A 16,055-nucleotide genomic window follows, 5' to 3' on the forward strand; every position below is an offset into this window, starting at 1 on the left:
ACTGGATTATCCACAGACTTGTGGTGGCCTGGGGCTTGTCGTGCTCCAGGAACGATACTATCACTTGGTGGATTTTGCAAGGATGTTGCTGGCCTGCAGCTAATTTCCAACTGTTGTGGCACTCTCCAAAGGCACGTTGCCTGGTCTCCTGTCCACGAGATCCCAGAGACAGAAAGGATCTCCCAGTTTCCACAAGATCATAAGGACCACGCAGGGTGAGGCGGAAATGTGTGGAAATGATAGTCAGTTGAGACAAGGACCGTCCTGAGGTATGCCATAATCACACTGTGTAGAAGAGTGTTCTCAAAGATCAGCAGCCCACCTGGGGTGCTGGAAGGTGAGTAGCTTGAGGAGTGCTGGGGAAGTTTGCAGAGTCTAGGGACCTTGCTTGCAACCGGGAACCTGTGCTAGCTCACACTCCATACCGTGTGGTGTCCGAGGGAGGTTTGGGGACGTTTGTCGAGTCCACTGGACCCGAGCTCGAAGTCTGGACAGTCTCCGCCCTCCAGATCAGGAGGACAACAGTGCCTGACATCGTGGCCACTGTCCGAGGTCTCCGGCGCCCTCTCCCCAGACCCTCACCATAAGGTACTCTGTTATTGAGAATACTGTCACTTGTGTGCATCCATGGCTGGCTGCCTGGAGCAACTGCAGCTCGCACCTCCACCTGAAGGGAAGCATTTCTCCAATTTGGAAGCTAGTCGTATCCCGGTGTCAGTCTTTTGCCTACGGAGAAAGGGGGTAGGAATAGTGATCCCACACTTGTGAAGGGGCCACTTAGTGTCTGAAGGCCTAATATGGAGGGAGAAAACAAAGTACCCATTGCTTTCCGCTTTAGGTGGTCCAGACAATCTAATCAAAGTGTCACCAATGAGCGTAACGTGTATGGTTGGCTGGTGTGGTTTTTGAGTGGCTGAAGGGCTGGATTATGAAGTGTAGTCAAAACCTGTGATTTCTTGACCATTACAACTGTATGGAGTGTGAAATATTGGGAATGTTGTGTTTTATGCTAATGGGAAGGTGGAATACCTCTGAACACCCTGCATATATGTTTCTGTCACTTTTGATGTGGGAGGGATTGCTTGGAGTGTGAACACCTGGGGGAAGTACTCAGGGGCAAAGGCAGGGTACTCCAGCTTGTATGCCCATATGGACCATGGGAAGGGGCAGTGCAAACTCTGCCCCAGCCTCGCTAGTTCCAGACAAGATCTCTAGGTCCAGTCTGTAATGAAAATCTCAATTTCCGGTCAATCTGAGAGCAGTCACCGAAAGTGTGTTGAAGGTAGCTTTATCTTAGTGGGCTGCCCAATGCAGGCTACTGCGTCAGTCTGATTACAAGATGCTCTGACTTTACTCTCAAACTGAATGAGCGGGAAGTCTTGGCTAATGATATTCGCTCTAGGCATCACACACCAGTAATTGAGATTCATTAGACACTGTTAAGGCAAATGCAGAAGCATTGCTATGAATGCTCACCTATCAATCATTATAGCATGCACAGGGTTTTCTCTTGCTGCCTCATAATTACATTTTAATGTAGTGGCTATTCTATTTGAGGGAACATCCCTTGGCAGCCAATAGCTGAGCAATACAAGGACTCTTTAGGTGGAAGCACTCCTCTGTTCAATCAAATGCTGTTCTAAAGGTAATGAACATGTAGCCAGATGCAAAGCCCCTCTTTCAGTAGTGTTTCTTAAAGCTCTTTTTCTAGGATCACACAAGGTCTGGTGAAAGCTGTGCTGACAAGCCATAGCTAAAGATAGAAATCACACCACTTACAAAGATAGTTTATTCAGAGCGTGTCATGTCTTTTCTCAGATTCTTGAAGTTGTACGGACCACTTAGCAACATCAATCGTGAGATTGTATATGGTCCTACTAATCATGACGGTGAGTCCTGGGTCTGTTACTTTTAGGACATGCTGAGCCTCCCAAAACTCCTTTGAAGGTGGTGTGAATTACGCAAGTATCACAACAACAATAAAGATGAAGGGCCAATTCAAATTATTATTTGAAAATAAATAACACTTTAAATCGAAGTCAGTATGACATTTTAGTCCAAGTCCTTGTTCCAAGATCACAGACCAATTATACATACAGTGCTGTAGCTCAATTGCAAGAACTCATTGGGGACGAATCACAAAAGCATTTATGAGTACGTATTGGAAGTAGCACCACAGGAGTACTGTTGTATATTCTCTCACATGCTTTAGTGAAACAACCCTGTTGCCTTGTGCGGGGCTACTTTGGACCTTGGTAGGCTGCATTTCTTGTGTTCTTTGAAGTTTATTCATGCTGCACTGACTCCTACCCCAAAGTCATGTTGGTGGGCAGTACAGCGGGAAGAAAGAATACATAAAGTGAACTCATAATCCACCTTCGAGCCCAATACCAGTCGGGAGGTTAGCACTCTAGCTTACCTCTCTATAATAATATATGCCTGGACATACGCGCAGTGGACGCGCTTAAGGCTACCAAAGCGACCAGAACTGCTTGTACTCAGGCAACTCGTGGAGTGCCAGGGAAAGGGCTCATTATATCCTCTTGGTCTTTTTTTAGTTTTTAAAAATACTCACCGAGTTTGATTCAAACACAGCACCCAGAGAGCGCCTGGGAAAGGGCTCGCCGTTTTTAAAATCGCCGCATTTGCACGCTACAGTTTTTAACTATTTCCACTGTGTTCCCTTAATTGCTTCTCACCTGTTGGAATGTTAACGGCATCGCTCCCCAGTCGAGCGCAGATTATTCTGTTTGTCTGGAGAGAGGGGCCACCTACCGGAAGTCAGGTTGGACCACTTCCGCCCAATACCAGCCGGGAGGCTATAGCACTCTAGCTTACCTCTCTATAATAATACATACCTGGACAGACGTGCAGCGGACGCGTGCAGAAGGCGCGACTAAGGCAAGCCCGTCTGCGCCCGCCCGCGCCTGTTCCACGGCCAGCGCCACCCACGCTGCTGGTCGCCCCTTCGATGCCCGAATTTGCTGGTCTGATACGCAAGTACTAGATATGAGAGATTAGTAGTGTACCTGCAGTGCCCAGTCCCTGTATAATCTCACTGAACCTCTGTTCAGCCACGCTCAAATCGGATCACGAACCCCCCCCCCACCTCCTGGTCCCATCCACTTGCACCCTACTTCCTCAACTGAACAAATGGGCCTGCTCTCGCCCATAAAAGCCTGCCTGCTTAATTGTAGATCGCTTCCCCTCCAATCCAAGGACATCTGGCTCTCCCTGGCCACTCATGCCTGGGACATAATGTTTCTGACTGAGTCGTTGGTCAGAGACTCCTCCAACCTAGATATCAATTTAGCTTTACCTCCCGAATACTGCTTTGTAGGTATAAATAGGTGTTAGACCTGACATCATTGGCATGAGTCTCCCTTCCATTTTACATGGATTGCCTCCTCTCTTTTGACATGTTTTCGCTGGTTTTATGCTTTGGGCACTATGCCACTGCTAATCAGTGCCACAGTGCAAGTGCTCCCTATGTTAAATTGATATACTGATTGGATTCCATGATTGGGTTATTTGATGTATCTGTCAGCCCCTAGTACAGGGCACCATGTGTGCCCAGGGCTTGTAAATCAAATGCTGCTGGTGGGCTTGCAGCACTGGTTGTGCTACCCACAGAAGCAGCTCGTAAAGAGTGTCTCAGGCCTGCCATTGCAAGGCCTATGTGCAGTCTAGCACTGCCATGTCGACTTGGCCAAGTGCACCCACTTGCCAGTCCCTACACCTTCCCTTTGCTTCGTGTTAGACACCCCTATGGTAGGCCCAAGGGCAGGGTGCATTGTAAGTATAATGCTCTGATGTGTGTAGCATGTTCTAAATAGTGAATTACAGCCATTTTTGTTTTTCACTATTGAAGACTACCTGTTCTCATAGGCCAGAACGGGCAGTTAGATTATTACATTAATATAATCCTAACTGACTCGGGGAACATGGTAGAAATTCAAATTTAGTATGCCTGAACTCAGAATAATAAAATACATCTTTTAGTGAAGTTGGTTTTAATCTTCTGTGTTTGCAAATACCACTTTTAGAAAGTAGGTATTTGCTTACCTAACCATTTGAGCCTGCCTCTGCTGGATTGTGTATTCCTTGTCTGGGTTTGTGAGTAACAGGGCTGGGTGATTCCAGGAGACAGGCTGGGCCAGCCCAGTGGTGAATAGAGAGATCTGCATCTAGATGGGCGGGAGGGTTTGCACCTGGGACCTGAATAGGGCTGGGCCTTCCCTCTACAATGCTGGCTCCATGCCCTGCGGCTTGTCTGATGTCTCTGCCCTGCACTGTGAAAGGAGAGGAGGAATCATGTCAACAGAGTGCTCCAGAGCTGTATCTTCCCCCCCCTGTGCTGGCTCCACCTCCTGGAGGGCGGCTGATGTCTCTGCCCTGCACAGTGAAAAGAAGAAGAGTCAAGTCAAGTCAAGTCAAGAGATTTGTATAGCGCGCTACATACCCATAGGGTCTCAAGGCGCTTGAGGAAGGGATGGGAATTACTTGTCGAATATCCAAGTTTTAAGTTGCTTTCTGAATGCTAGGTGTTTCTGAGTAAGGCGAAGGTGAGTGGGAAGTGAGTTCCAGGTTTTAGCTGCTAGGTAGGAGAAGGATCTACCTCCCATGGTGGTTTTGTTGATGCGAGGTACAGTGGCAAGGGCTTGGTTTGAGGATCGTAGCTGACGGGAGGGGGTGTAGAAGGACAGTCGTGTGTTGAGGAATTCGGGTCCCAGTTCGTAAAGTGCTTTGTGTGCGTGGGTTAGGAGGTGGAAAGTAATCCTCTTATTTACGGGGAGCCAGTAGAGGTTTTTCAGGTGACCAGAGATGTGTTCTTTGCGCGGGATGTCTAGAATGAGCCTGGCTGAAGCGTTCTGGATGCGTTGGAGTTTTTTCTGGAGTTTAGCGGTGGTACCGGCGTATAGGGTGTTTCCTTAGTCCAGGCGGCTCGTGATCAGTGCGTGGGTGACCGTTTTTCTAGTTTTGGTGGGGATCCAGCGAAAAGTTTTTTTGAGCATGCGAAGAATGTTGAAGCAAGATGACGAAACGGCGTTGACTTGTCTGGTCATCGAGAGTGAGGAGTCCAGGATGACGCCCAGGTTCCGTGCGTGGTCCGTCGGGATGGGTGCTTTTCCAAGGGCCTCTGGCCACCAAGAGTCATCCCAGGCGGAGGGGGAGGTGCCTAAGATGAGGACTTCTGTTTTGTCTGAGTTAAGTTTCAGACGGCTGTGCTTCATCCACTCGGCTACTTCTTTCATTCCTTCGTGTAAGTTGGTTTTGGCGGTGTTAGGGTCTTTGGTGAGTGAGAGGATCAGTTGAGTGTCGTCAGCGTAGGAGATGATGTTGAGGTTGTGTTGGCGTGCGATGGCCGCGAGGGGGCTCATGTATACGTTGAAGAGGGTGGGACTGAGTGAGGACCCTTGGGGTACGCCGCAGATGACTTCAGTGGCCTCTGACTTGAATGGTGGGAGGCGGACTCTCTGGGTTCTTCCGGTGAGGAACGAGGTGATCCATTTCAATGCATTTCCTTGGATTCCGACGGTTCTGAGGCGCTGTAGAAGGGTGCTATGACAGACTGTGTCGAAGGCAGCGGAGAGGTCGAGGAGGATTAGGGCGACTGTGTCTCCATTGTCCAGTAGAGTTCGAATGTCGTCTGTTGCTGCGATAAGTGCGGTCTCAGTGCTGTGTTTGGCTCGGAAGCCGGACTGTGAGGGGTCGAGGGATTTGTTGGTTTCGAGGAAGGTGGCGAGCTGGTTGTTGACAGCTTTCTCGATGACTTTGGCCGGGAATGGAAGAAGCGAGATGGGGCGGTAGTTTTTGAGTTCGGTGGGGTCAGCTGTGGGTTATTTCAGAAGGGCGCTGAGTTCTGCGTGTTTCCAGCTTTCCGGGAAGGTGGTGGAGTTGAGGGAGCAGTTGATGACATCTCGGAGGTGTGGTGCTATGATGGAGTCTGCTTTGTTGAAGATGTGGTGAGGGCATGGGTCGGTTGGGGATCCTGAGTGGATGGAGTTCATCAGGCGGATGGTGTTCCAGTCGTTAAGGATGTTCAAGGGGGGTGAAGGTCCTGCGGAAGATTGGGTGGGTTGGTCTTCGGGTCGGATGTCGAAGCTGTTGTGGATGTCTGCGATTTTGTTGTGGAAGAAGGAAGCTAGGGAGTCGCAGAGGGCTTGGGAGGGGGTGATGTCGTTGGAGTTGGCTGATGGGTTGGTAAATTCTTTGACGATGTTGAATAATTCCTTGCTGTTGTGGGCGTTGTTATCTAGTCGGTCTTTGAATGCGGCTTTCTTGGCAGACCGGATTAGTTGGTGGTGTATGCGAGTGGCGTTTTTGAAGGCGTCCCTGGTGCTGGTGTTTGGGTCTTTTTTCCAGGCCTTCTCGAGGGAGCGACAGAGTTTCTTAGATTTCTTATGATCATCGTTGAACCAGGAGGCGTTTTTGCTGCCTAGTTTGATTTGTTGTTTTTTCAGCGGTGCTAGGATGTCGGCACTGTTGGATAGCCATTGGGTAAGGTTAATGGCTGCTTGGTCGGGGTTTGAGGAGTGGGCGGGGGGGTTTAGGAGAAGCGATGAAGAGATCTGGTCGATGGTGATGTTGTTCCAGTTTCTTCGCAGGGTGGGTTGAGGATGGTTGTGGATTGTGGTCTTATTGTAGATAAAGTGAACGCAGCTGTGGTCCGTCCAATGAAGAGCTGTGGTGTGACTGAATGAGACATGTTTGCTGGAGGTGAAGATGGGGTCGAGTGTGTGACCTGCAATGTGGGTGGGGGTAGTGACAAGTTGTTTGAGTCCGAGGTTGGCGAGATTGTCCAGAAGCGTGGTGGCGCTGCTGTCAAAGGGCTTGAACTGTGCTTACCTCCTGCTGAAGTCTCAGGGACAAAAGACTTCACCACCAGCTCCCTCCTGAATTTCCTTGCTGGGAATTCTGACTCCAGTCACTTGCGTGCCGCTGGGAGCGCGATGCATCGAGAAGAAGCGTGTCGCCGCCGCAGCTGAAATCATAGCAATGCCGGAGAAGCGAGCCTTCGTCGCATCTCCCTGGAAGAGCGTGTTCATCGAAGCTGCCTGCTGTCGCATCACCGGGGAAGCGTGTCGCAGGGCATGTTGCGGCTCCAAAGTACAGAGTCGTTGCAAGGCTGCCAGGGCGTCATCACATCGTCATCACATCGCCGCATCAAGGGCGCCATCTTCTCGCATCGCAACTGGATCGTCGCATCGCCTCAAGGTGCCATCTTGCGCACCTCAACGGGCCCGCCGGCTGAGAATCTACGCAACACCTCCGCACCGGTAAGGCTCACGACGAGTCCCCTACTCTGCGCAAGCATTGAGGAAGGACGGAACCATTCCGCCGGGTCACAGAACCGATGCATCTCCCCTTTTGCGAGCCTTTTGTTCACTTTGCGTTATGCATCCAGGTACTTTGTTGAGAACTTTGTCGCATTTACCAACAATTTGAACTAAGAGACTTTAATCATCTTTTAAGCAATCTTAAATGTAGTATTGGGGATTTTTGTCATTTGTGGTCTTGTGTTAAGTCTATATAAAGAACACTTATTTTTTATAAAACCTGTGTTGTTTCCATCTAAGTGTTATCGCTGTATTACTGTGTATATTCACAAATGCTTAACACACTGCCTCTGAGATAAGCCTGTCTGCTCATGCCAAGCTCACTTTGCGTTATGCATCCAGGTACTTTGTTGAGAACTTTGTCGCATTTACCAACAATTTGAACTAAGAGACTTTATTCATCTTTTAAGCAATCTTAAATGTAGCATTGGGGATTTTTGTCATTTGTGGTCTTGTGTTAAGTCTTTATAAAGAACACTTATTTTTTATAAAACCTGTGAGGTTCGGGACGTTCGCTCCTGCCTAGCTTGTAGAACTACGTGTCCCAGGGGGCAGTGGGGCAGGACGTATTTAATGGAGCCTCGCGCATCAGCAGATACTTGTCATACTGTTTGTTTCCTGTTGGAGTTCGAAGTCGGAGGAGCGTCCTCGGAGCACATAGGACGTGCTTGGAGCTGGGCTTGTTCGTTTCTGCTGCCGTGAGTGCTTACCCCGAGAGGGGAGCGGAGCGTTGTGGATTTTCTACACGTTACCGTGTCCTGCTCTCTTAATACATTTGGATTACGATTGGTCTGTTTTGAGGATTTTGGAGCAGAACGCGGTAGTTTCTGCTACGGGCTGCTGTTTCCGTTTCATGGACAAACATTTGGAAAGAGCGTGGAAATGAGTTATGCTTCCGCATAACTGTATGGATTGTCTTGTTGGATTTAAAGGAGCCTAGTGGTGTTCGCAACTACGCACTTCCTTTTGTGTGCATTATCATTTGGAGTTGTTAGGCTGGAGCACTGTGGTGGGCTACCATGTGTTACTGGTTGGCATTTGTCCTCGTTTTTTGGTTCTTTGCTGGAGCGCGGTAGTGGTCGCAACTACGCGCTTCGTGTTAGGGTTGCTTTATTTCTATTTCCTCAATTTTGGATTTCATGTACGTTCCTGAACTCGCTCGTCGTGTAGGACACGTGCATTCTTTGCATTTGCTGACACAAGACCTTTAAGGAGCATTAAAGGGTCTTTATGGTTCAGTCCCCATTTTGATATATTGTTCGGGGAAGACTATGACATCTTAATTTACCTTGGGTACGGCTGGAGTCTGTGGTAGGCTCATGGTTACTATCAGATATAGAGCTATGAAATGTGAGGTCGATTGTTATTCTCTTCTGATGTCTTCCTAACTTGCTCTTGTTTTCCAGGGAGGTCTTGAGCTAGAAGATGGTCCTATCAGTTTGTTGCCAGGTATATGTATTTGTAGCGAGAATTAATGAGAGTAGTTTATTATTTGAGTGTTTGTCTTACCTATATCTTTTGTCATTTCAGATCTCCTTCCCAGCCGTTCCCACCCTATCCTTCCTGTTATCCCTCGCCTGATGGTTCGAACACCCTGTATACTTATACTCAGGGTGTTGGTAACGTCTGGAGGTGGACCCCTATTAGCATCAAACAAATTCAGCGGAGCAAACCCGGACAACACCTGTGTTGTGTCCATCTGTAGTGTTATCACTGTATTACTGAGTATATTCACAAATGCTTAACACACTGCCTCTGAGATAAGCCTGTCTGCTCATGCCAAGCTACCAAGGGGGTGAGCAGGGGTTATTAAGGAGTGTAATCCCCTTATCCTGACTTAGAAGTAAGGGTCCCTATTTGGACAAAGGTGATAACCATTGCCAACTAGAGACCCCCAGATCTAACATTGGTGGTCAGCGGTGAGGATTTGGACTTTGCATATGTGTTTCATATACAGTGATTGGTGTACACTACTAGTGAGTGCAGACCAAACGCGACCACATACTTTATTTTAGAATCCTTTTTACTTGGACTGTTAGCTTTTCCTGAAAACTCCCAATTCTTACCACCATGAGTAAGCCAGCATCTGTTGTATCTATGGATCTTAATTTTTGAGGAAGAGAGGTTGGAAACCTACACTGTGAAACAGCTCAAGTATCTCTGCAGGAAATTGAAAGTTGCTACACCAGGCATTTCTAAAAAGGAAGACTACCAAAAGGCGCTGAGGGCCTGGGTAGAAGCCAGAAATTCCCCTAAACGTGTGGTGGAGCCTGTTGGGGAGGTAAATGGGCAAACTGATGGGCCAGAGTTTCCAGCCAGGGGAGAGGTGCTGTCCCCGCCTGGCAGCAGCATTTATTCCAAAGACCTGTCCCCCAGAGAGTTGGAAGACAGGGAGAGAAATAGGGAACACAAGCTGGAGATGGCTAAGCTTAAGATGGAGAGTCAGAGGGAAACAGAGAATAACAGGTTGTCTTTGGAAAAAGAGAGAATGAGAATGGAGCATGAGAGAATATTGAGGGCTTAGAAATCAATCCCTCTGGTGGCAGCGCACCATCTGTGCCTTCAGAAGGTAGAGTACATATGCCTAAGGATGTCATCAAAGATTTTCACAAGGGTGAAGATATTAGTCAGTGGTTTGCAGCCTATGAGATAGCAATGTTGGCCCACCCGGTCCCTGAGAAGGATTGGAGAGCGGGGTTGTGGGGCCGCTTACTGACTGAGGGGAGGGATACTTTGATAGACCTACCCAGTGAGCATAGGATGTCTTACCACCACATACAGGAAGCACTGATAACAAGGTATGGGGTACCTCCAGAGCTCTATAGACAGAGGTTCAGGAATTGTAAGAACCTGGAGGGAACCACTTGGGTAGAATATGTGTCTTTCTTTTGCAGAGCTATAGATGGTTGGGTGAGGGGTAGCAATGTTGATAATTTTCAAGCACTCTATGATTTGATTGCTAGGGAGCACTTGTCTGCTAATTGTTTTCCAGAGCTACCACAGCACCTTATTGATAGCAAGTTGACTAATCCTAGAAAGCTTGCTGAAGAGGCGGATCGCTGGGTCAGTACCAGGGTCCACAAGGGTCTTGTGGGAGATTCCGCCAAAGGTGGGCAGAGTCCCCAGCAGAAGAGTGGGGGGGGGGGGGCAATGGTAAACAGAGGGAGTTCCAAAAAGGTCCCCAAAGTAATTCCCAAGGGAACCAAGGTAAGGGTTCTCAGCCTACCCTGAAACGAAGTCAGGACCCCAACAGGTAAACCCGTTCTTAGGGGACCTGTTACCTGCTTTCAGTGTAAATAGGTGGGACACTGTTGGTATGATCCCCAGTGTCCTCAGAAAGGACAGTATGTGCCACTCCGGGCACTCCCGGTTAGATGGCCAGTGTAGCCCTGGGTGGGGAGGAGATAGGTGCCCAAGGTGGGTGGGGTCCCGCAGAAATGTCCCTTGTCTCATTAGGTGATTTTGAGATGGTCCCTAAAACTCAGCTGCCCGAAAACACTAAAAAGTACAGGCAGTGGGTGAACATCAAAGGCCATAGAGTGGAGGCTCTCAGAGACACAGGAGGAAGTGTGACAGCTGTCAAGTGTCACTTGGTCTCTGAAGAGCAGGTAGTCCCTCATGCTTTCCTCCCATTTGTTGCTGCTGATATCACAGAGAGCCATTGCAAGGTGGCTCCAGTTCCCTTTGAGTGGGGGGGTCTGCGGTACTCTTCAAGTAGCCGTGAGGCCTTCCATGCCTGTTGATTGTCTGTTAGGCAATGATTTAGAAAGCTCCCCTTGAGCTAAGGTGGAGAGGAAGGGCCATTTAGAGATGTTGGGTCTCGGTGAGTGGGCATGTGTGACCACTCAGTCTATGGCAGCTAAGGGTGTTCAAGAGACCCTGGAGCCTGAAAGTATGGCCCAGGGACCTCCTTTAAAGAGAAGAGGTAGGGGGCGCGGGAAACCAGCCTCCATTGTTCCCACGGTCCAGAAGGAGGCCGACCTTGAGGGGGATGCCCTGGAACCTACAGAGGAACAAGTTATTGAACTGGGGACCCTACCTGAGCTGACCCATTGGCAGCAAGAAGGGGGTCCCTCCAGGGAGGAATTTTGTGAAGAGCAGAAGAAGTGCCCTTCTTTTGTGGGTTAGAGGCAACAGGCCACAAACCAGGCATCAGGTGATACCCCAGTGCTTCAGAGCCTTCCTACTGGGTTTAGCTCATGATGTTCCTTTAGCTGGTCATCTGGGGCAGAACAAGACCTTTGAACTGATAAGCCTGTCTGCTCGTGCCAAGCTACCAAGGGGGTGAGCAGGGGTTATTTAGGAGTGTAATCCCTTTATCCTGACTTAGAAGTAATGTTTCCTATTTGGACAAAGGTGATAACCATTGCCAACTAGAGACCCCCAGATCTAACAACAGGGCTAACAACAAGCTTGGGGTGGGATTGCAATGATTGTTCGGGTAGGATGGGAGATCTCTTCGAGAGAATCCCTAATATTAACCCGTTGGAAGCTATATATTTCTGCAGTTCCTCCGTATCTAACCTTGTGCTGGCTGGTATTCTCATCTATAGACCCCCACCGCAACATCTCGCAGATTTTTATGATATTGTGGCTGATCTTTCACTTAAACATGCACACTTCACAGATCACAGTTCTTGGTGATTTTAACCTTCATGTTGATGATACCTGTTTTCGCTAAAGCCGGCCAACTCTTAGAAACCCTGAAAGGCCTTAATCTAATTCAAAGGGTTAAAGGCCCCACCCACTGGGCTGGCCATACTTTAGATTTATTGTTCACGAACAACCCAAATCTTCTTATCACCTCTCCTCTTCCGCTTGCCTAGTTTGACCATTTTTTGATCCCATTTAGCATGACCACCTTCCCCCGTCCCTCTCAACCATCCCTTACCGGGATCGAAGCAGAAAATGGTGCAAAATGACTTGCAATACTTTGGCCCCGGCCCTATCTGGCCCCCAGCCGCAGGCAAGCGGGGATTTGGATCTTGATGCTTCTAGCTTCAATGACTGGCTCTCCTCTGCCCTCGATAAGGTTGCCCCTCTCCAATCCATAGTCTCTGTGCGGAAAAAAGTTGATGCAAAAAACTGGAGCGAAGCTGGAGACTCACGTACAATACTGAGGCCAAAGCTATTTATAGAGCCTCAATCAAGAGTTTTCATAGGCTAAAGCGCGCAGAAATGGATGAATACTTTGTTAAGAAAGTAAATTCTTCAGGCAAGTCTTCCAAAACCCTTTTTAAAATTGTCAAAGATTTAACAAACATGCCGCTCTGTCCACTATGATTCCCCCAACTCAGGAACTCTGCGATGGCGTGTCAGACTCTTTTTACCACAAACTTCTGGACATATTCTCCTCGTTCGGCCTCACCCAGACCCTGGCAATTTTAATCACTGTTCATTTTCCTCCTTCACCCATATCCCCACTGAGCTTGCACTACAAAAATGGCTTGCCTGTAAATCTGGCTCTCCTAAGGACCTATGCCCAGCATCTCGTTTTAGTTCTGTGGCCCCCCCTCATCATTTCACCCCTGAACTCTATATGGAACTCCTCATTGCAGTCTGGAGTCTTCCCTCTGCCTGGAACCAGACCATGCTAATACCTATCCTAAAAAAACAGATGCTGACCCCTCGGCTTTCGCCCCATCTCCCAACTACCAACACCTGCCAAAGTTCTTGAAAAAATAGTCCAGGAGCAATTATCCACCTATCTTGAATCAGGCGGCCTCCTACACGACTCTCAATCTGGGTTCAGATCCGGATATAGCACGGAGACTTCACTGCTGGAGGTTTCTGAAATTATTGGTGAATGTGTGAACACAGGAGATGCGACAATGTTAGTGCTCCTCGATTTGTCTGCGGCATTCAATTCAGTATCTCATGATATTTTGATGAGGGACTGCTTAGCCTCGGGATCCAAGGCACCCCTCTATCTTGGATCAGATCATTTTTATCAGATCATTTTTAAAAAACCACACTCAACAGGTCCTCCTTCCAGCCTTTTGTGTCCGAGGTGTAACCTCTGAACTGTGGTGTTCCTCAAGGCTCCGAACTTAGCCCACTGTTTTTTGATATATCTCTCTCCCCCTTAGCCTCTGTTGTAGAGTCCTGTGGAGTAAGAGCGATCTCCTACGCTGACAACAGCCAATTAGTATTTTCATTCAGGGACCTCTCCGAAGCAACCTTTTCCAATTTTAGACGTTGCTTCCTCAACATTTCTTCCTGGATGGCCCTTAACACCCTTAAGCTCAATTTGGATAAAACGGAGCTGCTATTTTTCAATCAAACTAGCCTTCCCCCCCCTCCTCTCTGGTGGCCATCAGAACTGAACCCCCTCTGGAACCAGTGACATCAGCTAGAAATCTGGGATTCCGGTTCAATTAGGAACTTTCATGTAAAAATCGATCACGTTTCTGCAGCCTGTTTCGGAAAACTTCAGATGATCCAAAAAATGTTCCCCTTTCTCCCTCAGGACTCCTGAAGGACCATTGTCCATGCACAGATCACCTCACATCTGGACTACGCTAATAGTCTACGCTGGAGCCGCTCCGTACCTGATCAGTCGCCTACAGGCTGTTCAGAATGCGCAGCTCGGCTGATATATAACCTTCCGCATCGCCACTCGATCTCCCCATACCTGAAGAAGCTTCACTGGCTTCCAGTGATCAAACGCATCCAATTCAAATCAGTGGTTTTGTTTTTTAGATCAATGCTGGGTACGGGCCCGCCTACTTTATAGAGCTCGGCTTAAGCACACACAATCTAGCCGCGCACTTAGATCCAACCATCTGCGCCTCCTTGGTTAGCTGCACACTTTATAAGCTTCTAAAATAATAATAATAAATAAAGATGCAGGTCATAGTTACTGACCTGGTGCTAAACCACCCCACAGCACAAATGACATCCCAGGATTCGAAAGGGTGGCTTAAGACACTTCTTCTAATCAGTAATTAACTTGTAAAATATGAAGTGCCTGTGCCCAAAGTATTTCACAGGAGCCCAATGCAACTGGCACCCCTCACATATCCTGCTACTGCTGCTGAATGCCATTATTACCTACTAACTCTAGCATGCAAACAAGTGTGACATTTTGGCCTACTTCTCTTTTTTTTTTTTATAAATCTTTTTATTTGCATTTTATAAATAACAAGACACCATTACTGTGTCACAGACTATCATTGCATCAGCATAGCCAGGTATAGCATGTGTTCATTCTACATCACTAAAAAAGGAAATAGGACAAGTCAGATTCAATCAATCATCCACAGGTCGGGCGAAACTCTTGTTCATTCTGGGTTCAGTCCTCCGCACTGTGTGTTTCTGTACTGGTCCGTTGTTGCAGATAAGTGCGTAACGGCTCAAAAATGTCTCTGGGCTTTGAAGAAATCTGCAGTTCCTCCGTGTTAGAACTGGCTATTTCTGGTAGGCTAAGGCTGACGCCAAAGCCAGGCAGAAACCACCATTCTAGTAAGGGCAAGGAAGTCACACGCCAAGATAACCCCTGCTCACCCCCTTGGTAGCTTGGCACAAGCAGTAAGGCTAAACTCGGAGGCAATGTGTAAAGCATTTGCGTCAGTGCACAACAGCAACAACATACTAGGCACACCACAAAAGAGACTCCACACAAGGTTATTATAAAAATAACTTTTGTATTGTAAAAACACATCAGATAAAATCACACATATACATTGTGCCAACTGGCACGGGCAATATTCACATGGGATTATTCACAAGACAGGGCCACATGGGCCACTGTCATAATCAGCACTTAGTAGAAATGAAATATTGTTAGAAATTAGAATAAAAGGATATAAAATCACTGTAGCACAAAGTAACAGTTATAAATCACAACCAGTACCTACTGGTAACAGGTAAGTACCACCTACGCAACCTTAAACACCTTAGGAGCATGTCACGCAGGGGACTAGGACCTCACTAGGACCACCTGTACTAAAAAGGACAACCACCTAAGAATACAATACATTTAGGGGTATACCAAAACACATTACCCATGATGCATGAAACACATTCAGAGGAGTAATAAAGAGAAACACATGATGCCTAAAACATTCAGAGGTGCAGCGCATGAGAAGAAAGACACATGATGCATAAACCTACACATTCAGAGGTGCCAGAACATAAGTCAATAGCGCAAAAACACACAGTAGGCAATTACTATTAAAAACATAGGAATCACATTGCGCATAACTTACATAAGCCACCACCTGTGGCAGTCCCTAGGCCAACTGGCCTTGTTGGGGCTCAGACGCCCTGAGTCTCAATGTCAGGGTGCACTGCCATGCAGCGCCAGTCTCAAAGTACAAAAAGCCTAAGCGTGGCAGCTGCCCACAAAGTGCTGGGCAGCTGGGGAATCACAAACTGTGGCAGGGGCTCTGAAATAAAGGGGTGCCCCTTGAGCACAAACTGCGCCACATTGAGCCGCACAGGCTTAGCGCGAATATCTCCAAAAGTTGGTAATAGGAGATAGCGATGTTAGCGACTGTTTCCAGTCGCTAACATCGTGGCACGCCCACTTTGCATGTCATTAGTGATAAATATCACTGACATGCAAAGTGGGGCCCAAGATGGTCGCTATCTCCTACTAGCTGTCGCTAACTGGAGTTAGCGACAGCTAGGTAATAGGGAGATCATTTTATCTCCGCTTTCTTGGCTTTTAAAGCCAAAAAAGCAGAGATAAACCCCCTTGATAATATGCCC

This window comes from Lissotriton vulgaris, chromosome 3_1 (genome assembly GCF_964263255.1).
Source record: "Lissotriton vulgaris chromosome 3_1, aLisVul1.2, whole genome shotgun sequence".
In the NCBI taxonomy this organism is placed as follows: domain Eukaryota; kingdom Metazoa; phylum Chordata; class Amphibia; order Caudata; family Salamandridae; genus Lissotriton; species Lissotriton vulgaris.